This window comes from Pogona vitticeps, chromosome 1 (assembly GCF_051106095.1).
Source record: "Pogona vitticeps strain Pit_001003342236 chromosome 1, PviZW2.1, whole genome shotgun sequence".
Taxonomy (NCBI): domain Eukaryota; kingdom Metazoa; phylum Chordata; class Lepidosauria; order Squamata; family Agamidae; genus Pogona; species Pogona vitticeps.
The window spans coordinates 281,458,673-281,466,669 of record NC_135783.1 but is presented as its reverse complement, the minus strand read 5'-3'; the positions used below and the strand labels follow the sequence as shown (position 1 = coordinate 281,466,669).

Genomic DNA, 7,997 nt, shown 5'->3' with positions numbered 1-7,997 from the left:
GATGTTCACATATAACCATTTCATTTAATTGTATGTACAATGTACAATTTGAGATGAATAATTCTATGCAATGTAGGATGGCCATAGTACCTCTGATTCTATAGCACTGGTCTGTCAAAAAGTCCAAAGAGCTCCCCGCTTAACTGTTTTGCCCAGTACAGGGGCTTCCATTTTATTTGTATCATTATTTACAGTCACTTATTGCAATTAATAAGAGTGATGAATCCCTTTAATTATTATGTAGATCTTGTAAGGAATCTGATTGTTGGGCTCCTTTAGCAAAAGTCTAATTGAGCAATTAAAAACTAGAAACTAAAACAATATACCTTTCAAAGTTGTTTGTGCTTTGGAAAGCCTTTTTGTCTGACATGTTAGTCATTTATTTTGTAAGATATTCTAAGTTATATCCTTATATTAAAACTTATTTTCAGAGAGCTAATTGTTTTGAGATAATTGTGCTAGCTCCATGCAGCATAGTTTTTGCTGAGCTAAGTTTTAACATTATTCCCGCTGCTTTTTAAGATAGCTGCTATAAGTACCTCCCATGGAAAGTCATTCCTATGGTTCCTGTAAAAATCTTGTAGAGGATGTAGTACACCATCTTACCCATAGTCCATAATGTGAGGAGTCTCATGTGAAAAAGCTGTCTGAAATTGCTACAAGGAGGAATTTTGCTATGCAAACTGAGATTGTTTTTTATATTTGGATAGATATACTTAGGTGTCAGTACATGTTTCTCTGTTTGCATTAACAGATGGGAAAATAAGAATGAATACTTTGTATTTGTTCTTTTTTAAATTGTAAAGGCTTTTAGCTATACTTTTGAACTGAACTGAAATATGGATTAGGTAAGCATGTTGGCCAGTCTAATAGGGCTGTTACACGTTGTTGCAATAATTATCTGAAACAAACAAATGCTTATGCTATAATAAGGTTAAACGGTTTAACAAAACTTCTCTTTATGTCTCAGGCTGTGCATTAAGATGTTATACCTGTGAACAAAGCCCCTTCCTGTGTAGGACCAATGTTACTTGCCATGAAGATGAAGATTCCTGCTTGCAAATTAGGTTTGGTATGTACACAGGAGTAAATGGGTCTCATTCAACTTGTCTCTGCTGTTGTGAGAGTGCTGTCTACATCTACTTAGACGTTGTCCCACTGAATTCAGTGGTGCTTACTACAATATATTGATTATTTTCTATCACGTATGAAATGTATTACCCACTTAAAACAGTAATCCCAAAGCAGGGAACAATAAATACCAATGAAACATATTAGATTCATGTGATCCACGTGTAAACAAAACAGAGAGGGTGTGCAGAACTGAAAACTACAAAGTATAATGTTCCAGAGTCAAGCCAAAAACTGATGACTAAATAATTATTCATTTGATGCTGAAGGCTTGTAACTAGAGACCGGGGTATTCATATTCATATATGAATACCCCCACACAGGTGGATGCAGGTGGCCCACTCACCTTCCACTGTTGCTGCGGGCTCCGCATTTCCTTCCTATCGCTCTGGAGCTCGCCGTCTGCGAGCTACTCCTGGCAGGAGGTGGGAGGACAAGGCTTGCTGCAAAGTCGAAGAGTGGCTCGCAGACCGCAAGCTCCGGACTGATAGGAAGGGAGCGTGGAGCCTGGGGTGACAGTGGAAGGTGAGTGGCTGAGCCCTCATTATATCCACCTGTGCGGGGGTATTCATATACAAATATGAATATCCCCATCTCTACTTACAACACACAGCATCAAATACACCTGAGGGAGCAAAGGAATTGCAATGTCAGGAATGCCGTCCCTTAGTTTACTTCATGTGAAATCTCTGCAAAATGTGGCAGCATCAAGAGGTTGCCTATAGAGTATCTAGCCAGGTATATAAGAGAGCAGAGTTTCCATCAGATATGTGGGTCCTGCACCACATAAGGTTTTAACTGGCAATACAGGCACTTTAAATGTTGCACAGTGCCATACAAACAGCTCTATAACTTGAAAATTGGTTTCAATGTTCCTGTTCCTCTAAATGTAGGTGCATATTCTGAAAGGACCAGGCAGAACTGATAGTACAGTGACGTTATGTTGTATATGGAGATGCAGGCATGTTTCTCACAGAAAAACATGGCAAATACAATAAATATTCCTGGCGTCTTTGCTGAAATAACTGTCTTTCACTTTAGGACCGAGTAAGTTGAGATGCTAGCCTCATGATGACCATTTGTATGGATGGCACTTTTTTTTCTTTTGAAAAGGGCAGGTATTGAGGGGAGGCATTCCCTAACATGGGTGTAAAGGGCTTTAACTTCCTTATGCTTGCTTCACTCCCACCACTTTGGTCCAGTTCTGGATCCTGAACAGATATTTACTTCCACACCGTTGCAATTAACTTTAAAGAAAAGTAGCATGCCTAAATAATTATGTAATTTTTCCATTTTTGCCCTGCAACTTGGATCCAAAGTTCAAATTCTGCTCACAATATGTGGCTAGTGGAGCAAGGAGGGAGGTGATTTTCCTTCCTTTTACAAATCTGCTCTAGAGAGTTAGGGGGCCTTTTGAAACAGCATGAGAAGTGGTACAAAGGAGTAGAGACAGTTATTTCCACTCAGCTCTTTCCGTAGGAGCTTCCATTGCTAGATTTCATAGAAATGTAGAAAGCTGCCTTGTGCTCAGTCAAATCATGGTCCGTTTAGATACTCATAGTCAACATTGACTGACAACAGTTGTCTAGGACTCTTTCCTAATTCTACCCGGAGACCCCAGGGGTTGAACCTACAGTTCTTTCTTTGGGAACAAAAGCACCTCTTCCATTCACAAACCAGCAACTCAGGGCTCATCCAGATGGGTGAGTAGCTCAGAGTAATGTGGGTTGGAGCAGTGGTCATTTCCCCCTGTATATCTGGAATCCATAACCCCAAGCTTTTATAACTGTTTTGTTTTTCCTTGAAAAAAAAATCTACATTTCCATGAGAGAGAGAAAGAGCAAATATTACAAAGAACAGAAATGTGGCCAGCTTTCTAAAACTTTGTCCTGAACAATATTTCACAGTATTTCACATTTGGGTCGTGTTTTTTTATAATGCTCAAAATAGCTGCTTCTGTTTCACTTGGCCCTTTAAAATGTACCCCCCCAGTTCTAAATTTCACAAAAAACAAAAGTAGTCATAGCTGTACATTTTAAATGTTCTAATGAGGGATTATCTTTTTATTCTATTTTTGTACAGTGAATTTGAGAACCTATAGTTGTTGGAAAACCTCACGATGCACCACAAAAGAGGTTGCTGATCACTTTAACGCTGACAGTTTTAGATTCCTCTGTTGCCAACGAGATCTTTGCAACAAGACTCCAAGTCTCCTGGTCGGTACTGCTCCGCTGGGTATTTCCGCAGTGACTGCACTTTGGATGAAGTACCTGTAATGTGGAGATCAAAAGAAATGTGCTCTTTATATATCACACCCAGATTTTTGAGTTGGTATGTTTGCAGCTATTTGGAGAAGAGGTACATTATTTTTACTAGAAAAATATTAAGATATATTAAAAAGAGAGAGTTACAGGGGGAGTGGTACGAGAAGATTGGTACATTAAAGGCCCTGGTTTAATAAGCCAGGAAACTGGAAGATGCACTTTTGTTACCCCATAGGGTTACTGTTCTTTATATTCTGGAGAGAGGGAGTGTGTGAGAGACAGACCCCAGCCAGACTTGCTGACAAGAAGACTATACACCAAAAGTTTTAGGTTAAGCACTATTCATGTAACAGTTATTGATAATACAATATACGATATCAAGAGGCCTCTCTCACACTTCTCATTTTTTCCATACTCACACACATTCTAAGACTCAATAGGTGATCACTCTCTCAGCAAAAGTTGTGGGAGCAACGTTGCAATGCTGGTTAAAGCCCACTGCCTCGTCCTGAGTCATTCTTCTTATAGGCATTTTCCTTGGGGGCTGTGTCTATGGGCTAAACCTGGGTGGGCATAAGCTGCAGGAATCAGACCCCAATCTCTTGGGCAGGTACAGTTCTGCTGTTGCCAAGCAGGAATACTCCTTGCACATGTCCTTCACTGCAGATCGGCCTGCTTCCCCCTTTTCCAGCCAGTCTTCCCAGTCCAGTACCCGTTATGTCTGGACAAACAAGTGCAAAAGTCTTTTCTTGCAACTCTCAGCAGATTTGTATTAGGCACGCCATCCTATCCGTCCTTGTGATTCTCCATCTTCTCAGGCTTGGAGTACTGGACTTTCTGGAACCCACACACTCTGTCACCCTGTCACTCACAACACTTTTGAATGTGAGAAACTAGTTGTAGTATCATGTATTCTGATGCTCTTTGAAAATTAGTCCATTTCCATGACTAACTGTCCACTACATAGGCAGTCCATCAGCACCCACTGACTTACTTCCAGTGGTTGGTTTCAAAGTACCACCATGCCAGATATTAAGCACCGGTGTTCTGCATCCATTCTGATTCAGCAGAACATAACCTAACTAGTTCCCTATTTTTCTCCACTGCCAACAAATATAAAATCATCCTATGTGTTACACTTGGCTTGTAGTATGATTTTTCAGGATGCTTGTAATATAAGCCCTACCCCAAAAATAAGCCCTCGTTAAGTGAAACCCCGCCCTCCACCATTGTGCAGCAACCAGAAGATGACATGACTGTATGTGAGTAAATGTAGACTGTTCTATATGGAAAAAAAATCTCCTGAAAATAAGCCCTTCCGCATTTTTTGGATCAAAAATTAATATAAGACCATGTCTTATTTTCGGGGAAGCACGGTAGAAAAGTGAGCTTTTATTTATCTAGCTAGCCATGTAAGTTGAATAGGTAGCATTGCAGAAAAGGCAACCTTTGTGCCTCTGTTTTGGTTTCCAGGCATTCACGCTCCCACCTACCAACCTAAATCTAAATCTAGGTTCCAGGGCTACAGAAATCCATGCCCCCATGTAATTGGTGCTGACATGCACATTGATGCCATCACAGTGTTCCCTACTACCATATCTACATGATGTATTTTCAACTTTTGTACCAGGCAGGCATCTTCATTTGGTTTATAGCCAAAACTGATTACAATTACAAAACTGATTGCCTGCAATTTAAATATTCAAACTGCCTACTCCCAAGCTCTCCTCTGCCTACTGCTCAGGATCACACCCTAGTGCAGTGGTTTCTCGCCTTAGGTCGCCATATGTTCTTGGACTAAAACTCCCAGAATTCTTTGCCACTAGCTGTGCTGGCCAGGATTTCAGGGAATTGTGGTCCAAGAACATATGAGGACCCAAGGATGGGAACCACTGCCCAAGAGCAAAGCTCAGAAAATCATTTTTAAAATTGTAAATCCCAGACTCTCTCCACTCACCATATACTCTAAAACAGTAGTTCTCAACCTTGGTTCTCCAGATGTTATCAGACTGCAGCTCCCAGAAACCCTGGCCAGCACAGCTAGTGGTGAAGGCTTCTGGGAGTTACAGTCCAAGAATGTCTGGGGACCCAACGTTGGGAACTACTCCTCTAAAAAGTAACTTTTCAAAGCTCTCTCCTAGAGTTATGAAATTTGTGTAGAACATTTTCCTAACAATCAGGAAGTTAATGTTCAAACAGCAGAACAGCAGTTGGCTATCTGTTTGAACAGTAACTTCCTGATTGTTAGACAACGCGTATTGTTTCCATTCGTTGGAGTTTACTTCAGAATTGCAGTCTAATACATTTTCGCATCCAGGTTATACTCCACCTAGAGTTTAATATGAAAATTATTTGTGAAGGCTGTTTGACTGTACTCCAAAACATGGAAACCGTTACATGACAGCATTCCAAAATAGCAACTTGGTGCCTGTCATTGAGAAGATACATGTCACAAATAGACAACTGTGACTTTCCTGATTTTTTTCTGCCTATAGCGCCTATCAGCTTTAGCTAACAGAATTAGGGGGTGGGCTTGTGGCCTTTGTAATTCAAAAACATCTAGAAGGCTACAGTGGCACATCCCTCTCGTATGTGATGCCCTGTAGTTAATACTATAATAAAGCTAGGGCATCCAGTGTAGTATAGCGCATAGAAAGATGAACTAAGACTCAAGAGGCCTTGGTTCAAATTTCCAGTCAGCCATGGAAACCCATTGGGTGGGGAAGTGGCACTGGTAAAACCACTCCTTAAATATCTCACTTACCTTGACAACTCTATTGGGGTGTTATGAGTTGCTTCCAGTTTGACAGCACTTAACATGTAGCTAATGTTTACTGCTTTTACAGCTATTGAAGAAATGGAAACACTGTTTTCCATGGTTCTTGCCATTTTTGTACAATTATTAATATCGTACTAAACATTTGAGCAAACTACAGTATAAACAGTGTTTTTACTGATTTATTTATTTATTTTATTGCATTTATACCCTGCCTATCTAGTCGAATGACCACTCTAGACTCCTGAGAAAGCACTAGCTTTATTTGCTTACAACTGCAGCCGTTAAGGAGGTGAAGCTATATTTTCAGCTATTTAAAATAATAGTATTTAAGTCTTCCTTTTTTTCCCTTCCTTCCTGCAGTAGTCTGCTAAGAAAACATGTTTCAGCATATGTATGCATATATTAGCAGTGTGCTAATGGAGGAGACAGTTAAATATTCCTCCAGATACTTTAGCTGCTAATCTTCACCATCACTACCATCAAGAAGTAATGTTCAAGGAATAGGCTTCAGATTTCCACAAGTGATCATAGAAAGCATTGCCACTTTTTAAATCATACTTCTGCTTGTCTGATCAGAATGACAAAATTAGAGTCATACTTGGAGCATGACTATTGTCCTTTCCTAAACAATAAAGAGTTGAACTAATTCCTGTGCTACATTCAGTTATTTGGGAATGAGAAACGGAGAAAGTTGTCTTACTGTGAACCATTGGCTATTCTAGTTCTGCATTGTCTACTTCAAAGGTGGGCAATTTTGGTGGGCTTATGAGCCAAATCTTTGCCCCCAAAACTCCTAATGGGGCCACACCAGTGTCAAGGTCAAAGGTATGGCATTCAAACATTGGCTTCAAAAGCATTATAAAAAAAAGCACCCCTCAGTAGCTTGAATTAGTTAGTCATGGTCCATCACAGCTTTTATCCCTGAAAAGGTAGATTCTGTTGTGAAAACGGCTTACCATGTCGATCTTATCAATGTTCATCTGGGTATAACAGTAAAAGTTGCTTCATTATTGAGATGATTCCAGGCAATATCATTTTGCCTAGTTCTACAAGCTTTATTTACCTACATTGCTTCTATGTTCCATATGCACAAAATCACTTGAGTTGTTGAAAACATGTAACTTCTGAGAAATCACAGACATTTTACTTTATCTTATAAGAAACGATTCTTACAGCTATGAGAAGACTGCAGGTCCAAATATTTAAGATATAGGAAAGCTAAGGTATTGGAATATTTCAAAATGCAGGTGCATAAAATGTGGTAGAAGTATACTTTAGGAATTAAAAATGACAGTGTGCCAATTGCGGAATGATATGGACACTAGAGGGTGTAGCACTTCTCCAGAGGTTGAAGGCAATCCAAGTAAGTATTATGAAGCAGACAGACAGCTTTTGCTATATCAAACTTATATTGAATAAGTATTGTAGCATATACATACAGCATCGTCCATTTAGTACAGTCCTAGGTCATTCACAGAGTAGCAATTAGTCAGTCCGTTTTACCAAGCCAATAAATCAGAGTTTGTGGTCAAGCCAAAGCCATAAATCCATCCAGCAGCGTTCCCTCCTTCTTCTCCTGTAGACCCACAAGATTGAACAAGCTGGAGCTGTTGGCTTTATGTCACCCTTCGGCCAATGGGTGATTAGCTTCAGCAGGTTGCTTCTTCTGCATTTTATTTCCACAGCTGTTCCAATTCAGCCTACTAGCAAGTTCCTTATTACAGTTATATTTCTAAATAATTAAATCTACAGACTTTTCTTAATGTTTTCATCCTTACAAACACTTACATTCATATTCAAACTGGATTAACAATTCTACAGGT

At 39.7% G+C, this 7,997-nt stretch overlaps 1 long non-coding RNA gene across 1 annotated transcript; it reads right to left on the bottom strand.

Moving 5' to 3' along the window:
- Positions 1–3,306: 3,306 nt before the first annotated feature.
- On the bottom strand, positions 3,307–7,750 carry LOC140703134 (uncharacterized). Its single transcript, XR_013540630.1, has 2 exons — positions 7,614–7,750; positions 3,307–3,401 (listed from the first exon to the last, which is right to left on the bottom strand). It is a non-coding gene; the product is annotated as an uncharacterized LOC140703134 (long non-coding RNA).
- Positions 7,751–7,997: the final 247 nt, after the last annotated feature.